The sequence below is a fragment of the Vicugna pacos genome, chromosome X (assembly GCF_048564905.1).
Source record: "Vicugna pacos chromosome X, VicPac4, whole genome shotgun sequence".
NCBI classification, from domain to species: domain Eukaryota; kingdom Metazoa; phylum Chordata; class Mammalia; order Artiodactyla; family Camelidae; genus Vicugna; species Vicugna pacos.
Window position 1 is genome coordinate 5,077,687 of NC_133023.1, and position 19,455 is coordinate 5,097,141.

Here is a 19,455-nt window from a genome sequence, read left to right on the forward strand (position 1 = left end):
TCAACAAGAGCAGAGAAAATCTTGGAACTGTAATGAAAAAGCTGGTTTTCTCCCCCAAAGAATTCTGTGGGAAAAAAAAATCTTACAAGAGAATTGGGTTGTTTTGTATATTTTTGTAGTGGCTGTGTTGATCACTGATCCATTTGGGTCTTCTCCAAGCTCTCCCTTATTCTCAACGGCTTAAAACACATTAGCCCAGTCTTCACTAACGCGAGGACTGTGGTAAAATGAGCGACTCATTTCAGGGCTGTACAGTTAAGCTGGCCCACTTGCTACTATGTGAAAAGAAACTGAACCCCACTAGCAAAACCATCCAGTAAGCTTCATGAAACACATTATTTATCCAAGTAAAATATAGCTCTCTAAAAAGGATCCGGTATATTGCCATTCTGTCTCATTTTGAGGGGAAAATCACTTTGATCAACATTTATCAAGTTTCCAATGATGCAATCATTTAATTCGAATTTCTTCTGAATAGTCCAGAGCAGTAACCATTCATGGCACGGTCATTTAGGTATTCTCTTTCAAATGTTAGATAAATCTTACCTATGGGCATACACTAGGCTGTGAAAATGCCACACTTCCTGCATTTGCCAGCCGCAGCACAGTGATTCCTTTACGAGATGCAGACTACACATTGGACAGGAGTGCGGTAGGAAGATTACTGGAAGATCCAATAATATGTCAGGTTAAAATAAGGATACTTGTAGAGATGATGGAGAGAAAATGGGATGGTGGCCTGGAGTAAAAGGCTTGGTGTCCCCTGTGAGTTCTTGACTATCAGAGAGAACCCTGCAGCCATCCTTCTGACGCTTAGGGGCCCTTGAGCACCCCTGGGTTGGTGTCTCCACCATGGCCTGAAGCCCGGAGGGAGCATCATTATTCACTGCCTTGAGGAGAGATGGTCCCACTCGGGGGAGCTGAAGTGGACTTTCAGCTCCTGAGCCACTGAGCTCCACTTTGAAAATACAGCCTCCTTTTTATCACCTCCATCCTTCACATCTTCCCTCAGTTGGTGACTGAAAACAGCATTCAGATATGCTCCACAGGGCGGTCAGTGGTTTAAGATGAAGTTAGAGCATCAATCACCCTTCCATCCAAAGCCTGCCAGCGGCGTCCCGTGTCCCCCAGAACTAAAGGCATCTTTGCAGTGGCCCTCGAGGCTCTAGGTGATGGATCCATGCCTCCCACTCAGCCCCGACCTCATCTCCTAGGATGTGCGTCCTGACTCACTCAGCTCACCTGCATGCTCTCCTTCCTTTTTAGTCGAGCAGCTCACTCCTGCCTCTGAGACGCTCCTGCTGCATCCCTCTGCCCAGAGCACTCTCTTCACGTTCCTGCGGGACTCACCCCTTAACATCCCTCAGGCCCAGGCTCAAATGTCATTTTATCAGCAAGAGATTTCCCTGGCTACCCTGTGGAAAACGACCACCTCTCCTCCACTGAGCTCCATGTCCCGACGCACTCTGTAATTTCTCTCGTAGTCCTTGTCACTGTGTGTGTGTGTGTGTGTGTGTGTGTGTGTGTGTGTGTGTGTGTGTGTGTGTGTGTGTGTGTGTGTGTGTGTGTGTGTGTGTGTGTGTGTGTAAGACTTCTGAAAGGATCTCAAGGAGTTTGTAAGGGTCTGAATAAACAGGTGCCTCCACCCTGGTAGATGCTGGATGCAGTGGAGGGGATGGAGTTTTTCTGACCAAAGACCCAAAGGAATTTCTAGGAGATATTTGCATTTCCCTCACTTCACATATGGTACATTAAATAAGCAAAATAATTTTTAGATTGAGTTCTTAACCTCTATTTCAGATATCCCCAGGTGTTCAGGAAATTAATGAATATCACACTTAGGGACAAACATTCTTTGAAAGGAAAGACTGAATTAATGAAAGAAGAAAGTGCTACATTTAAAACATCAGGGCCCCCCAAAAACAGCTTGCCCTGATGGTTCTAAGACACACACACAAATGGACACAGCATTATGGGCTTAATTGTGTCTCCCTAAAATTGCGGCTTAAGCCCAAACCTCCAGTGTCTCAGAAAGCGACCGTATTTGGAGAGAGGGTCTTTGAAGACGTAATTGGGTAAAGCGACGTCATTAGGCTGTTCCCTAATCCAGTAGGACTAGTGTCCTTATAAACAGCAGTGAGGACACAGAGAAAGACAGCAGGGGCGCGTGTGCACAGAGCATGGAAGGTCACAGCCAGGAAACCTCCCCTCACCAACACAGCAGGGCACTAAGTATGGGTGGCCTTGTTGCCACGCCGTTACACGTCTGATCTCATAAGGAGTCAGTGAGGCTGGCATTTTCATTGGCCCTTTTTATATGAGGAACCCAAGTGTAGGTCTCCCAGGGTCCCAGAGATGGTGAGACGCAAAGCTGGGAAGGAAACTGGCTTTACTTTAACTCCACAGCCTTGACCCTGGCGCCATGCCATTGCCTTCTGATGATATTTGAGGGAAAAAGCAAAAACAAACAAAAGTCGCAGGTCGGGGACCCAGACAGACACGTGTTCGAATCTTGGCTGTGCTTCTTCTAAGGCAGTTTGACCCTCACACGGTCACCTCGTCTGACGTGCCTGCGCATGGGAAGCCCTCTGTACCGTCTGCCTCTTTTAATATCAGCTTACTTTTGCTAAAATATTATGAGATGATGTCTCTATCTGCCAAGAGCCTTGCAGAATATACTTACCCAAAATCATGTGGAACCCGAAACTATTGGCCGAGGGGAATTTTCCAGTGATGCTATTGCATTTTGCATCATTACTTACATGCTTTAAACTAGTTAAATTTGAATTGTTTTAGAATTTGAGCCTTTAGGTCAACTGGTGAAGCTTTCCGTAAATGTCATCATACACTGTAAAGTGGAGAAGATACTTATATTAAAGTGAATATCGGCCTACCTATTTGAGACTTATAACGGCTGTTATGAATTTATTCTGGTCAGAATTACCCAACTTTGCAAATTCAGCACCTGATCTCCTATATACTATCAAAGGACCATTTTCTTTCCTGAGAAAACTGTAAGATATATTAGAAAAGATAAGAGAGCTGTTACGGTCAGGTACAGTGTAATTCTACCGGGTAACATTGCCTTTGAAACACTGCTATATTATGTGATCAGGGTAATCATTTTTGTAAAAGAAGATAGTTTCGCTTTTATGTTTCCAATCATTGCTATGCTTCTTAATGGCCTCAGGCTTCCTCTTTTTTCCTCAGTAAAGGGCGGAAAAGTGTATCTCTCTCCATTGTTTTGCTGAAATGCGTAACATATGAAAATGTGGATGTGAATGGGATTCTGGAGGGGAAAAAAAATGAGCTAGGTTTTTGGCTCCTTTCCAAAAACTGCCTTCATATTGGTTTTTGTTAAAATGGAACATTTCATAACATGCTAGGTAAGGGAAAAATTAGAGTATTAAGAATTATCATCATGTTTTAGGCATAACATACATAAACAGTGCACAGCTTTAAATGTGACTTTCACTGATACTCCACGTACAGATGTACTTATTGTTACCAGCACTCTGGTCAAAACAGAGACATTTCCGAGACCCAGAAGTTTCCCACCTGCTCCTTCTTAGCCGGTATCATCCTGTTAGCTGGAAGCTGCCTCACTTTCACGTGTGCTCCCTTGGGTTGGTTCAGCCATCCCTAACCTGCAGAGGAGTGGGGTCAGACGGGGCACAGGGTTTAGCTTCTGGCTTTGTCTGCTCACCACTCCATCTGTGAGAGTCATTCCTGGTGTTGCGTGCAGCCATAGTCCACCCTGTTTGTTATTTCTTGGTAATATTTTTTGTGAAAATGCACCATAATTTTTTTTTTCATCCACTGTATTGGTGATGGATATTTGGGTTGTTCCAGTTTGGGGCTGTCATGAGAAGAGGCACGATGAACACACTTGTACTTCTGTTGGACCTGCATATCCCATTGTCTTGGTTTACACCTAGGAATGAACTCTGTGGGTATTTGTGGGGTACATAGGCACTTGACTTTAGTGGACACTGCCAAACAGCTCTCCAAAGTGACTGGGGCAGTTCACACTCACCCAAGTAGCTTCACGGTCATGTCACTTACTTGAGGTTGTCAGTCTTTTTTTTTTTTTTTTTAAACGATTTCATTCATTCTAGTAGCTAGGTAGTGGTATGCATTCTTGCATTCTGGCTTTCATTTGTATTTTCCTGGTGAGTGATCATGTGAAGTAGCTTTTCCTGTGCTTTTTGACCATTTGGAAATCCTCATTTGCAGTGTCAGTTAAAGTCTTTTGAAAATGTTTAATTCAGTTGTCTTTTCGTATGGATTTGTAGGAGTTCTTTGTATAGTCTGGAAAGCGGTCCTTTTGGGACTATCATGTCCTTTCCTCCGTGTTATCCTTTAACTCTCCTACTGATGTCTGCTGATGAACTAAGGCTCTTAATTTTAATTTAAAACAATTTATCAGTTTTCTGTTTTGTGCCTAGTGATTTTTGTATGCTGTTTAGAAGCTGTTGTACACCTTGAGTTCATAAACATAGTCTTCTGTTTTTTTCTTTACAACTTGTACTATATATGTTTTACAAATGGTCTGTGATTTATTTTATATGCATTTATTTCAGGTAGAGGTAAAGATTCCTTTTTCAAAAATACTAACATCCAGTTGAACTAAAATAACTGACTTAATCAATGATCTTTTCCTCTAATGAATTGCTATGGCACTTTTTCATAAATACGTTGACTGTATCAGTGGGTCATCTAGATTCTGGATGGTTTTACATGGATCTTTGTTGTTCCTTTGTGCTTCTCTCTTGACTTCTGTGGCTTCACTGTATGTCTTGATAGCTGGTAAATTATGCCCGTGACGTTTTCTCTTCTCTAAGATTACCTTGGCTAATCTAGGCCCTTTGACTGTCTCTCAGTTGCCACAAAAACCTTGGGGAAATATTGATAGCGATTGTGTTGAACCTATAAATCAAGCTGGGATGAATGGGTGCCTTAAAAATATTGAGTCCTGCAAGTCAATAAACATGATAAATTTCTCTATTTAGGTCCTCTTTAAATTCTCTCAGCATTTTGTGTTGTTTCCTGTGTGAAAGATCTCCCATAATTAGATTTACTAGTTGGTATTTGGCACCTTTGGTGGTGCTGTAAATTATATGTGTGTGTATTTATTTGTTTGTTTCCTTGCATTTCAGTTTCACAGTCATCGTTTGTGTCATTTTCAGGTTCTCCTAAATCATGAAAAAAGGTTATGTGACCTTCACCTTTGATCAAGCTAGTAATAATTGAAGTAATTTTTCAACTCTTCCTTCACTGCACATTTATCAAGACAGACAGCATTCTACGTCCATCTTCCTAGCATCCCTGTTGTTTTTAAGCCTATTACAGATACAGCTATTTCTCAGTGACTTTTTATGACAGCCCTCAGCGAATCTTTTGTTGTATTTCATACCACTTCATCCACACAATTTAGCACAGCTCTGATCATAGCATTTTCTTATCAGGTCTTCTTAGCGTTCTCATATTTTTAATTGTCTCATTACTCCTATTTTTCCAGCTTTATGTCTGTCTCTTACTCTTTATGTGCTTCAGACGCCAAAGCAAACCATCCACCGTTACACAGCTTAGATGTGTAAAAGATGTGACCTTTGCTCAGGACACTTGATGCTTATGGAATCTTCATCCGTATCTGTTAGTTCTGTATCCCTCTCTCAAGAAATGTGTAGATCACGATTTGATTTAAAATAAGATGTTTTATGAACCGTCAATTAAAGATAATTAAGTGCTTCATAGAAAGCAGGAACCGCTTTCTGGAATCACACAGCACACATTTTTCACTGTTCCCCAGAGACTACTCATTTAAGGAGCCATTTTCCCCAAAACGTCTTCTGACACTGTCCAGCCCACCTTTGAGTGCCTCATAGCATTCTGCACAGTCTTTGGCTCACGGTCGATACTTAATACGTATACGCTGACTTAAATTTTTTTTAATTTATTTTTTATTGAAGTACAGTCAGTTACAATCTGTCAGTTTCTGGTGTACTGCACAGTGTCCCATTCATGCATATACATACATATATTGGTTTTCATACTAAATTTAATGTTGATAAATGCAGATGGAATACCATCGTGCACCGGGCTACCTTTTCTGTCTGGGTTTGGCCAGCCATGGGTCCCTGAGCAAACCTTTTGAAGCCCTGAAACAAAAAATAGGCAGAACTCCATTCTGCTCTGGCTAGAGTATCATTGAAGAATTCTGAGCCTTCAGGTTTTTTTTTTAAAGCATATAATTTATGTGCATGATAAAACAGCCCTTTGTTTTCCCAAGTCCACATTCTTAATGCAGCCTGTCAAAGTGCATTCTCAGTAAATTGCTTTGATGAACATGCCAGACCAGTTAGTTTCTTTTAAGAGGAAGAGAAGAAAGAAGGGGTAAAAAAAAAACTTTGCAGGAGGAAAAAAAAAGAAAGTAAATAGAACAGGTCTAGACTTTACTGCATATTTTTACATCCAAGGTGGCAAATAATTTGGCTTAACCTCTCATGAGCCAGGATTCTACCTCAAAATTTGCAATTCAAAAGGTCTGCTTTCACCCCACATAAGCACCCATTAACAGGTCTCAAGCATGCACGGACTTGACATAGTTTTAAATGTACAGCTGGGAAAGCAGTGCTCAGCTTGACAGCCCTGAGGTCTGGCACTTGGAGGTTCCATGCAGATCTCTTCTGTAGCGATACCCGCGGCAAGATCTCACCCGTGGGACTTCGAGGACTGGGTCCTGGATAGTTTTGAAACGCCTTTTCTGTATGCAGGACCTGGTGTAGCTAAGAGAACCCAGTAAAACTCACTGCATGTATTTTCCTAGAATATTTCAAAGAAAATTCTTAGTTTCCTGCCCCCCCCAGGGGTGGTGGTGGTGGTGGTCTCTGTGGCAGTGTTGGAAAACAGAGTAGCAGAGAGATGCATTTGCTGTCTCTGTACCCGCTGGAGCTTTGGATGAACTGAGACAGCCTCCCCCTTTTTGGCCTCATGAAATTCAGTTCTGGGGATGAAGACATATTGCATAGGTGACGCTAGCCTGTTCTTGACAGTGCCCTGCCTTCCAGTTGCTCCTTGGATGAAGGGGGATCAGCTGGGGCAGTCTAGGGCCCTGGCTCCGAGCCCCCAGCCCCATACAGACTGACTCAACTCTGTCTGTTCCTTGCGTCGTTTCCAGCTTGTTACTTAAAGCCTCTTTGGTCACTGGCAGCCCATCCTTCCTGGGGGACTAGAGCCGTGGTTCACTCCTCACAGCCCCCAGTGTCTGGCGCAGGGAGACCTTGCCCCTGGGCACGTTCATATGGGTTCCTTCTTTTCTCTTCCCTGAGGTTAGAACTTTGCTTGCCGTGGGCCCTTATTCAAGGAAATTAAGGAAATTTGAGACCTTTTGCATCGATGTTCATTTCACAAGCAACCTGTGAGGGGATGGCAGCACCTGGTTCGTTATTTCTGAATATGCGTGTGTTACTGGGACGCGACGTGACTCTCCCTCGACCTGCAGTCTGAGTGGCTCTTGTTACAGTGATGTTAAGTCTAGACACAGTGCTGCCACAGAGCATCGTCCTGTGTCCCTCCACCAGGTTACTGGGGGACCCGGAGGGGTGCGGCCCCAGCTGGTGAAGGAGTCTGTGGCCCGCCCTCCACCCCCACACACCTGGCCTGAGTCCGGGCCGCCTCCCTCCCTCCTTTGACATCACTGTCAAGTGGGGCTAATATTTACCTTCTCCGAGTTACGCTCTTGCGTGCTTCGCATACTCACGTTGGTATTTGCGACGTTCCTCAAGTTCCAGAGATTCCTGCACGAGCCTGAAGTGTGGCAAAGGACAATGGGCTTGGAGAGCTGTGTAAATGTGCAGCGTGGGGCACTTCAAAGCTGGGTCATAAGAGCACTCGTCTCAGGCGATTCCAAAGCTTCCCTGTGCTTCCTTTTACAGCCATTTGCTCGGGCTTTGGTTGACGCATTGTGACTCAGTTAAGTTCCGGGAGTCTCTGATTGTTACAACTAAAAGGACGAAATAAGATTATGTTTAATATGGCTCCCATGTATTGATGCTTGATTTACTTGTGACCAGTGAAAAATCCTAAGTCTGATCTGCATTGGAATATAAAGCATTCATTCTTATCAGATAATACATACCTCTCCGTCTAAACCCTGTGGTTTCACGAAATCAGCTGAATTTTTCTCCTTGGGCAGAATATCTGAAAACAACATGGGACCTTAGCAAATCCAGTATGGCCAACATTTGGCTCAGCTCTCGTACTGAGACCTAAAGGTTCTCTGTTTTCATTGTTCCATTTAAACGTGTTATTTCCCAGGTATTTAAACGTAAGCAGTATGATTATGTAAGTTGACAAAGTTTCACAAACATTCCCTTATCTTGGATATTTTTCCACCTCGCAGGAGGATTCATGAAAGTTTGGTTATGGGCTTAAGTAAAGAGTCATAATAAACAATCTGTTATTTTGTAGGTTTGTATCAAATGTCCCAAATCGTTTTAGTTACTCATAGAACAAACACTGAGCACTGATGTATTTGTCCCATGGAGGAGATGCTCTGTGAGACTCTGGCGAGGGAATTGCTGGGAAGTTTCTGGGCATTCCTGGGGACTGCATGCACCCTGATTTCATTTCTGTGTGGTTTTGTTTGTTGCTCCAAAATGTTACAATCAGGAGCCTAGTATTCAAGAAAGAAGATTTGGACAATGTCTATATTCTTGTGTGGATCATGTTAGACACCAAAAGATGCCTATGACAGTGGATTGCAGGCAATCTTGTGTGCAATTTATACATATATGTAATTTATATAACTTTATTTACAGGTAACACATATAATCACACCATGTTGTACATGTGATGGTACATGATCTCATCTCTCTGTATAATATTAGCTTTATAGCAAAACAGACAAAACGGAAGACCACTGGTTATGAAAAGCCCACAGTGTTTCTGCCTGCAGCACCTCACTGAAAGCTCAGTGAGCCCCGGATTTGTTCCCGTCAGCAGCCCACCTGCAAGGCCAGACTTCCCATCCTTCTGGAATCCTTGCTGCAGGCCCGGCGTTCCAGTTCTAGGCCACATCACTTGCCCTGAACGCAAGGAGGAAACGTTTCACCGAGTTTGGCTTAGCCTGTCAGACCCTCTCACTTCCGATATGAGTTAACGTGGACTCAAAAAGAAGAGAGATGAATACAAAGCAGGTTCTCAGGGTGCCAGACCAACATCAGGCCTGGTTTAAAGCCAGAGAAAGAAGCTTTCTAACAGTGACTCTTCACGTTCTGACCCCTAAGTATGAGTGTCCAAAGAGGCAAAGGGCAGCTTCAAAGACTTGAATCAGTTCAGTCCCTGAAAAGGTTGAAATGGCCCTTGAAAAGTGATTATTCCAGTTCTTTTAAAGACTGGGGCTAAATTACCATTTGACATTTTAAATTATTCTTCAGGAAGGTAGTTGTAAATAATTGCCTAGCCATTTGTTATTTTTCTTATGTAGTCACTTCATCTTGAAACTGTAGAATGCTATCAGTGAGGAAAACTGTTTCAGGTAGAATAAAATCTGACTAATGGCCAAGATAGGGATAAATAATCATCCACCCATGTTTTCGTTCTGTTCCTACGCCCCGTAATAGTCTGCATTTTAGGAGGTTATTCACTGTACTCTGCATCAGTCCAAAGGAAAAATGCAGGGGCTCTTCCGAGTGATGACATTATTGTCTCAGTCTGTTCAGGCTGCTGTACAGAGTGCCACGGACTGGGTGGTTTACCAACAACAGACATTTGTCTCTCACAGTTCTGGAAGGTGGAAGCCCGAGGTCAAGGCGCCAGTGGATTCAGTGTCTCCTGAAGGCCTGCTTCCTGGTCCGTAGACAGCCGTCATCTTGCCGTGTGTCCATGCAGTGGAAGGTATGAGGGGGCTCTCCGGGATCTCTTTTCTAGGGGCACTAATCCCATTCATGAGGGCCGCACCATCATGACTTCATCCCCTCCGACAGGACCCGCTTCCTAATACCATCACATTGGGGGTTAGGATTCCAACATGGGAGTGGAGGTGGGGTGGGGACACAGCCAGTAACTATTCTATGTGGTGCGCGGAAAAGATGCTCCTGTACGTATCGTACGTCCGCTCTGACAAGCACAGCCAGCCTGTGCGGGAGACAGTGGGGGTGCCCGATGTAAACACAGATACTAGCAAAGAAGTGTGTGAACGCCCGGACTTAAGGAGCTAGATGTTGAGAGTTGTTGACATGTATGGGCAGCTGTACAAAAACGGGTTAAAAAAATGTGTGGTTGATTGATTATCTGGGAAAATGTTGCTTAAGTTGCTTCCTCAACTTGAAAAAGGAACAGCTGTTTCAGGAGGTAAGTGTTCATTAACTCACTTACCTGTTTTGCAATGAGTATTTTAAAATGTGTGGTTGATTGTCTGCAAAATGTTGTTTAAGTTGCCTCTTCAACGTGAAAAAGGAACGGCTGTTGTAAAAGGTAAGTGTTCATTAACTCACTTATCCCTTTTACAATGAGTATTGATTTGTTTGGTCTCTGTCCTGTGCAAGGATTGGGTTAAGCATTAGAGAGAAAAATAGCAAACAAAACGAATTTCCAAGCAAACTGCATAGTTCCTCCCTCCCTTTACCAAATCTTGGTAAAGACAAATGTTAAGCAAACGGTTTTTAGAATGTGAGTTATGTATGTGTTACCCGACATGAGGGAGTCACTCGTGTGACTTCTATGTGGGAAAAGCAGGTCATTTTCTGTAACAGTGACACTGGAATTGAAGTCAGAAAAAGGTAAATGAAGATTTTTACTTCAAGAGCAAGTCATCCAGGCGAGTTCTTAACCACACCCCTGTGGACACTGATGCTCTGAGGTGGCCAAATTCAGTGGTGTTAAACTCAGGACCGAGGTCTCAGTTTTTCCTGCTCCACGTCTAGCTAAGTTTCTTCCCATCACATCGTGTTTTCTCTTCCAGTCTACTTAGTTTAGGAACAATAGCTTAGAAATGTTCTTTTTGATTTCAGTGTCTTTGACTTACACTTTGGCATTTTCATTTGGTTTTCTTCTGTGTAGATTTAACTTATGTAAGTGTGTTTATCCCTTGATTAAGGTTAATTATTATTTAATCAAAGTGCGTCAACCAAATCCTTAAAAAAAAAAAACCCTCTACGCCATTTTATATTACTTAGTGCTATTCTTTTAAAATAGCGAAGGAAAACTTGTACCATCCAAGAAACATTACAGCTCAGAGTGAATTTGACCTCCCCAGACATATTTTAAGACATTCCCATATGTGTGATAACTTTTTCTTTTTCCCGACAAGAACAAAAACAGATTTATCTAGAGATTTATTAGCAAAACCTACTTTTGTGGCAAAATTAGTGTGAATCTAACCTCTGAGATTTGCACAAACAAAACAAGAAATTAAAAAAAAAAAAGAACTTTCCAGTTAACCTCTCGTTCACAAGATAGAGCATATTTCAAAAATCCTCTGTGCACGAGGAACTTCGGCGTCTGTTTTAGATGTTGGATGATTTGGGGTTCTTCCATGAAAGGATTTTTAGGTCTCCATTGGAAATGAAAACAGACTTAAATTCTGAAAACTGAAATGCTTAAAAACAAAGCTTATGATTCTGCTTTTGTTCCTTACAGCCGTGCAAATGGTAAGCTTAGATTGGGGTTGAAAAGTGAAAGGAAAAAACACAGATATGTTACTGGCTTGTACACCGTGCAGCCGCAGTGAATTGTGTAAGCCTAGGGAGTGAAAAGGAAGCAAGATTGTCACGTTTCTGCTTCGGGACTGAGATTTCATCGTATGTGATTTTTTTGTTGTTGTTTTGTTTTGTTTTTTCTCCACTGGGATTTTATCGCCGACTAATGCTGCAATGATTGTGCGTGTGGAATGGGCTCATGTCTCATCAGTATTTATTCTTAGCAAGACTATGCCTTTTCCCAAACGTAGTACAATAATGCCAAAAGTGTAGTAGTCTTAGGTTATTCTAGGTCAAATCGCATTTACCGTGAGTCCTTGTGGGAACTGTCTATCTAAATGGCTTTTCCAGAAGAAAGTTCAGTCCTCCTGGAACTTCACACAGGGGTGAGTTAGAAGATAAAATGTGTCGAAAGGGTCCAGGAGACCTACGTAGATGGTGATGCCAGTGTAATTCCGCTGGATGGGAAACAGGGAAAGAAGCATGCTTGGGGAAGAGTGAAGCACGTGCCCCATAGACGTACACGTCCTCTGTCCGGAGCAGCTCTACCTACTCTCCAGCTCAGTCCTGGGGGGAGGTCAGCCTCACCTTGACGCCTGGATCCTGGTGAGGCCTGGCGGCATTTTAGAAGCCCAGTGCTATACTATCGTTGAGATTTGGAACTGGTCTTGCTAAAGGTGCCCTGAGGGTCTGCAGTGGTCCATCAAACTGGCTCTTGTCCCCGATCTCAGATGCAAGCCGGGTTCCCTGCTCAACAGGGAACCAGCAGTAATGCTTCGGAGCACAGTCCTTCCTCTGTCCATGTCCTGAACCATCAGACCCTCCCGTCCTTTCCCCATCAGTGTGCCTGGGCCTCCCCTCATGCCCAACCATCTCCTTAGGGACGTATCACTAATACCCACTGATTCCTAGAATTTTCAGGCCGGGATGAGCCAGATGCTTCCTCATGTGGGTTTCCAAGAGGTGGGAGGAGGAAGGAGTTCAGGGATCATCTCTCATGGAGTCACATTGTTTATAAGAACGGTGGGCTTGTGAAAGGGGGCATGTGGCCACAGACAGTTCCTGGAGCCCCCGGATCTGCGGGAGCACTTTCTAACACAGTCCTTTGGGGCAAAGAAAAGCAGAGCTGGCAGACACGTGGAAACTGTCTGCTCTCACCCCAGTTCCCTGCCAGAACCAGGGACGAAGTCCAGTCTGCCGAAAACTTCATTGAGCTGGTGTTGGCACAGATTGAGATCCAAACGTGCTTCATTTTACATACTCAGACCTCAAGTATTTAAACAGTAGTCCTCCTGGAACTTCACACAGGGGTGAGTTCGAAGACAAAAATGCATTGAAAGGGTCCAGGACACCTCCTACGTAGATGACCATGTCAGTGGCAGATTTGAGTGCATCTCCCATTAAATCATGTGTCTTCCCTGATCTTGGTCACATCTCCCCACCAGGGCTCCACCCAGAGCAGAGGTTAATTACTTCCAGGAGGCTATTTTACCAAATGATTCCTGATGGGGAAGGGGGCATTTGAGACACTGACTGGACAACTTAGTTTGTGGGGAGATACTCATTCTGGTGGGAGCAGTGGGCCTGTGTTAGACATTTCATGCTGCACGCAGCTCAGGAGTGGCACATAGCTAGGAACCTTATGTGATTCTGGTTATGTGGTTTCTGGGAGAGGAAATATCGTTGTGTTTTACTGGAAGAGCACCTGAGGAGGGAGTCAGCTTTCGGTAAGGAAGAACACACTGAGCTTCTGGAAGCTTCTAGAAGCTTCTAGAATCTGAAAAGCATGATTTCCAGAGTTGTTGGTGCTTCCGTGTCATAATGGCTTGTACAATTCATGTTACCCTCCCCAGAGGGCAAGGAGACAGACAGAAATCAAGCAAAGGAAACCCACTTTTCTCAAGTTTGTTTTACTGGAGTTTTGGTTTTGTTCTGTTCTGTTTTTTAAAGAATGCTATAATTTTTGAAAGTTTGAAAATAGTGGTGTGGATTAGCCAAGATTAGACATGTTGCTGTTTTCACTGGAGCAAGGATGGTCATGTCTGTGCCCTGCCCTCAGAGAGCTCACAGTCTGTTGCAGGGGAGACACACTGTGAAGCGTCACTGTTTGTAGAGTCAGTATTTGCAGGTTACCTCACTTGCTTACGTGTATTTTCAGCCCCCAGACCAACACTCGCCATGTACCTGTGATCATCCGTGGACAAGCACATGGTGAAAATTCTTAGTGGAGCAGCTCCCGTGGTCCCCCTGAAGTCAGAGCTCTGCCTGACTTTCTCAGCTCGCCTACTCCCAACAGGTGTCCTTAACTGGTCTAAAAAGTTGCTCACATTTTTGTGATTTCGGTTGACGATTTCGCTGCTTAAAATGACTGTGGGCGTGGTCCGAAGTCCCAGGGCGGTGTTCCTTCTTGCGGGAAGCCGGCGGCGTGTCTTACGGAGAAAGCACGAGTCAGATAAGCTTCGTTCAGGGATGAGCTAGAGGGCTGGTGGGCGTGCGCTCAGTGTTAGTGTGTCAGCAGTATCGCTCCAGTACGGATCTTCCTGTGGAAATGTGTGAAACGAGGTTACGCACTGATCCAGGGATTCAGTGTCGGGCCCGGAGCTTGCAGGCACCTGACCCTGTGTTTCCTCCAGGGGCAATGGACCAGTGTACCCTAATTCAGTGAGTGTGGTGCTTTATAGAACAGTAACACCAGAAGGGAGGAGGGTTGGCTCTGTGTATGCATGCAGCCACGTTACACGGGTGTCACGAGAACGAAATAGCCTCACCCAGAAAAGGGAGGGCACTGTGCGGCCCAGCCTAACTCTACCTCACAGCCATAAACACCAGCTCTGGAAAACCATCTGCTGTCTTGGTGACCACGCCTACCTGTAGCTTGATTCTCCCACCAGCTGACAAGTCCCTGGAGTAGTGACCGTTATCTAGATAATTTTGGACTGCTGACAGCTAAACAATAGAAAGGAGATTGAAAATATTCTCCTGGATACTGTAATACCAAAGATTTCACATAGATGCAGACCTGTTGTGTAGAAAAGGCCCTTTAAAAGATACTGCAAGTGCCAAATGCGACCAAAGTGAGATTAGTGTTGTGTTTTAAATATTAATGCAAAGTTCCAAATAAAATCTTGGCTCATAGAAACTTGTTTCCCTTTTCCCAGTGTTCCCTTTGTACGATAAATTACCTGGCCAAGAGCCAGAGTGACGTTTTGAAAATATAAACTGAGGGGGTAGAGACGGATGAACAGGTGGAGCACAGAAGAGTTTTAGGGCCGTGCAGTGATTCTGGATGACACTCTAATGCTGGATACATGGCATGATACCTTTGTCCAAACCCACAGGCTGTTCAGCACGAAGCGTGAGCCCTGATGTTAAGTGTGGTCTGTGGGTGATCATGATGTGTCAGCACAGGGTCTTCACCTGTCACAAAAGTACCATCTGGTGGGGGATGTTGATACGGGAGTGAGGGTATGTGCATGGTGGGGACAAGGGTATATGGGAACCCCATATCCCTTCCTCTCAATGTTGCTGTGAGTCTAAAACTGCTATCTAAATACCTAAATAATTTAAAGTCAAGTCTAATATATGTTACATATATGCATACATACACATAGTAGGTCAAGCTGCTCTCTTGTTTCTAAATCTTGCATTATCCCTAAAGGAAGGTCTATATTCCTTCACATAACCTGGCCCAAAGCTGATCAGATCTCATCTCCTGTCACTGTCCTTCTATTATTAGCAGATACAGGTACAGGTACTCTGAGATGCGAAGCTTAAATAGCTATTTTTTAAAAGAATATAAAACGACAAAATCTGAAGTTCACTGCAGGGTCTTAGAATAGAAGGAGCCTTCCAAAGACTCATTAGTTTTATGGTAAATTCAGTATCAGTCATTAAGCCACTGCCAAACTGTCATTCTTTTAAGGCCTTGGGTGCCACATCTAACGTATTTCACACACACCCCAACTCCTAAGTCAGTCCGTGTGCCGTTGTGTTGTTTGTTTCATCTTTGCACGCTCTGGAATTGCATTGTGTTATGTTACATTATGTTGTGACATTGTTAACCTTGCGATACATAGGTTGGTTTGGAGCAAATACACATTGAATGAATGAATGAACGAATGAATACAGGAGTAAACTTACCTGTACTTAAAGAGCACTTCATGCAGCGTTATATCCCGGAAGTCTAAAGGTTGGGTCGTGTTCACCTTAGTAAACATGTTGATGGGGATGGTCACAGTGACAAAGCAATGAGATTCTCTCACTAGTGCACAAAAGCAGACTGTCTGAAAAGACAGTCTTTTTAACAGAATTCCTTGGTGAAATCAGAAGTGCTTACTGCTTTCTTAATCTGAGATTTGACAACACTCATCCCAGCCTCAGCTAGGCACAGAGACAACAGAAGCCTTCGTAGGCACAGTCAGAACAAAGAGAAGTGTTCTGTCATCCCCAGAATGTTTAAACAACTCACGAAAGTGCTAGCCACTAAAACCTTACGGGAAACTTTGAAAGGATTCAGATAATTCACTTATGAAAAATACTTGTATAAAAAAGTTTCTATACCCAAATAACACTCAGGAAAAAAGTATGTAAGAAATAGGACATTCATACTTGCAAACAAAATAATAACATTCCCAGGAGTAAACGTAGCAAGTACTATGAATGAGAAATATGAAGGAAGCCATAAAGATACGAAAATTAAAGTGCTTCAGAACTCGGAGGCATAAATTGTCACCGAGACGGCACAATATTGTGGAAATGTTGATAGTCCCTGAATTAATTTCTAAAAATTCAAATCAACTGCAGCCAGATCCCCTTTGTTGACTTTAAAGTTTCATCTGGAGTGAAAGAAAAGCCAGAAAAATACTGAAGAGAGAAATTATGGGGCATTGGAACATACGGACCTATAAAATTAAAGCAATAATAAACACATCCTGGAAACAGACACATGAGAAAAGCAAGGAGATGGTAACAGACAGCTGGAAGCAGTAGCTCATAAAGCCGGCATTCCAGATCTGTCATGAAAAAATGGATTGCTCTGATGGAAACTGGATGTCTCTCACTCCACACAACAAAAGGCGTTATATAGATTTTTTTAATTACATGTAGTAAACAAACTATAACACCACAAGAAAAAAATACCCATGGGTGACTTTTGTAATGTTCTATTGAAGAAAATATTCTCATGTATGGTGATTAGAAATGATCGTGTGAAGGAAAACCTTGATATTTATTCTATATGCAAAATACACTGTCTAAAAATGCAGAGGACATAATTCCCTGAAAACAAATGGCCATACATCCGTAAGCAAAAATTGACATCCATTATTGACCCCTCAAAATAGCCTTCACAGTCAACAAAACAAAAATGAAGACATGAATAGGCAATTTCCAGAGTAAGAGAAAAAAATATCCAATAAACACATAAAGAAAACAAACCTCTCTGCTGTCCCACCTGCCGAAAAATAATTTTGCAAGATTTTACTTTTTTTTCAATTATTTTGGCAAAGATTTAACAATGTAGTAACATTATGGTTTTTGGGGGGTTTTTTAAACATTTTTTATTGATTTATAATCATTTTACAATGTTGTGTCAAATTCCAGTGTTCAGCACAATTTTTCAGTCATTCATGGACATATACACACTCATTGTCACATTTTTTTCTCTGTGAGTTATCGTAACATTTTGTGTAGATTTCCCTGTGCTATATAGTGTAATCTTGTTTATCTATTCTTCAATTTTGAAATCCCAGTCTATCCCTTCCCACCCTCTACCCCGCCCCCCCCCCCCCCCCGGTAACCACAAGTCTGTATTCTCTGTCCATGAGTCTATTTCTGTCCTGTATTTATGCTTTGTTTTTGTTTGTTTGTTTGTTTTTGTTTGTTTAGATTCCACATATGAGCGATCTTATGTGGTGTTTTTCTTTCTCTTTCTGGCTTACTTCACTTAGAATGACATTCTCTAGGAGCATCCATGTTGCTGCAAATGGCGTTATGTTGTCGGTTTTTATGGCTGAGTAGTATTCCATTGTATAAATATACCACCTCTTCTTTATCCAGTCACCTGTTGATGGACATTTAGGCTGTTTCCATGTTTTGGCTATTGTAAATAGTGCTGCTATGAACATTGGGGTGCAGGTGTCATCCTGAAGTAGATTTCCTTCTGGATACAAGCCCAGGAGTGGGATTGCTAGGTCATATGGTAAGTCTATTCCTAGTCTTTTGAGGAATCTCCACACTGTTTTCCACAGTGGCTGCACCAGACTGCATTCCCACCAGCAGTGTAGGAGGGTTCCCCTTTCTCCACAGCCTCTCGAGCATTTGTCATTTGTGGATTTTTGAATGACGGCCATTCTGACTGGTGTGAGGTGATACCTCCTTGTAGTTTTGATTTGCATTTCTCTGATAATTAGTGATATTGAGCATTTTTTTCATGTGCTTTTTGATCATTTGTATGTCTTCCTTGGAGAATTGCTTGTTTAGGTCTTGTGCCCATTTTTGGATTGGGTTGTTTATTTTTTTCTTATTGAGTCGTATGAGCTGCTTATATATTCTGGAGATCAAGCCTTTGTCGGTTTCACTTGAAAAGTTTTCTCCCATTCCTTAGGTTTTCTTCTTGTTTTACTTCTGGTTTCCTTTGCTGTGCAGAAGCTTGTAAGTTTCATTAGGTCCCATTTGTTTATTCTTGCTTTTATTTCTTCTAGGAGAAAATTTTTGAAATGTATGTCAGATAGTGTTTTGCCTATGTTTTCCTCTAGGAGGTTTATTGTATCTTGTCTTATGTTTAAGTCTTTAATCCATTTTGAGTTGATTTTTGTATATGGTGTAAGGGTGTGTTCTAGCTTCATTGTTTTACATGCTGCTGTCCAGTTTTCCCAGCACCATTTGCTGAAGAGACTGTCTTTATTCCATTGTATATTCTTGCCTCCTTTGTCGAAGATGAGTTGACCAAAAGTTTGTGGGTTCATTTCTGGGCTCTCTATTCTGTTCCATTGGTCTATATGTCTGTTTTGGTACCAATACCATGCTTTCTTGATGACTGTAGCTCTACAGTATTGTCTGAAGTCTGGGAGAGTTATTCCTCCAGCGTCTTTCTTTCTCTTCAGTAATGCTTTGGCAATTCTAGGTCTTTGATGGTTCCATATAAATTTTATTATGATTTGTTCTAGTTCTGTGAAATATGTCCTGGGTAATTGGATAGGGATTGCATTAAATCTGTAGATTGCCTTGGGCAGTGTGACCATTTTAACAATATTGATTCTTCCAATCCAGGAGCATGGAATATCTTTCCATTTTTTAAAGTCATCTTTAATTTCCTTCATCAGTGGTTTATAGTTTTCTGTGTATAATTCTTTCACCTCCCTGGTTAGATTTATTCCCAGATATTTTATTACTTTGGGTGCTATTTTAAAGGGGATTGTTTCTTTACTTTCTTTTTCTGTTGATTTATTGTTAGTGTAAAGAAATGCAACTGATTTTGAACATTAATTTTGTAACCTGCTACCTTGCTGAATTCTTCAATCAGCTCTAGTAGCTTTTGTGTGGACCTTTTAGGGTTTTCTATATATAAGTAACATGTCATCAGCTTATAATGACACTTTTACCTCTTCTTTTCCACGTTGGATCCCTTTTATTTCTTTCTCTTGCCTGACTGCTGTGGCTAGGACTTCCAGGACTATGTTGAATAGGAGTGGTGATAGTGGGCATCCTTGTCTTGTCCCAGATTTTAGTGGGAAGCTTTTGAGTTTTTCACCAT

The 19,455-nt window shown here is 42.5% G+C and overlaps 1 long non-coding RNA gene across 1 annotated transcript in view; it reads left to right on the plus strand.

The window, feature by feature from the left end:
- The window catches only part of LOC107034155 (uncharacterized), a 442,513-nt gene that overhangs the window by 332,129 nt on the left and 90,929 nt on the right, over positions 1-19,455 (plus strand). Inside the window, exon 6 of the long non-coding RNA XR_012067473.1 lies at positions 9,788-9,900. This is a non-coding gene — a long non-coding RNA (uncharacterized lncRNA). The remainder of the gene's footprint in view (positions 1-9,787; positions 9,901-19,455) is intronic.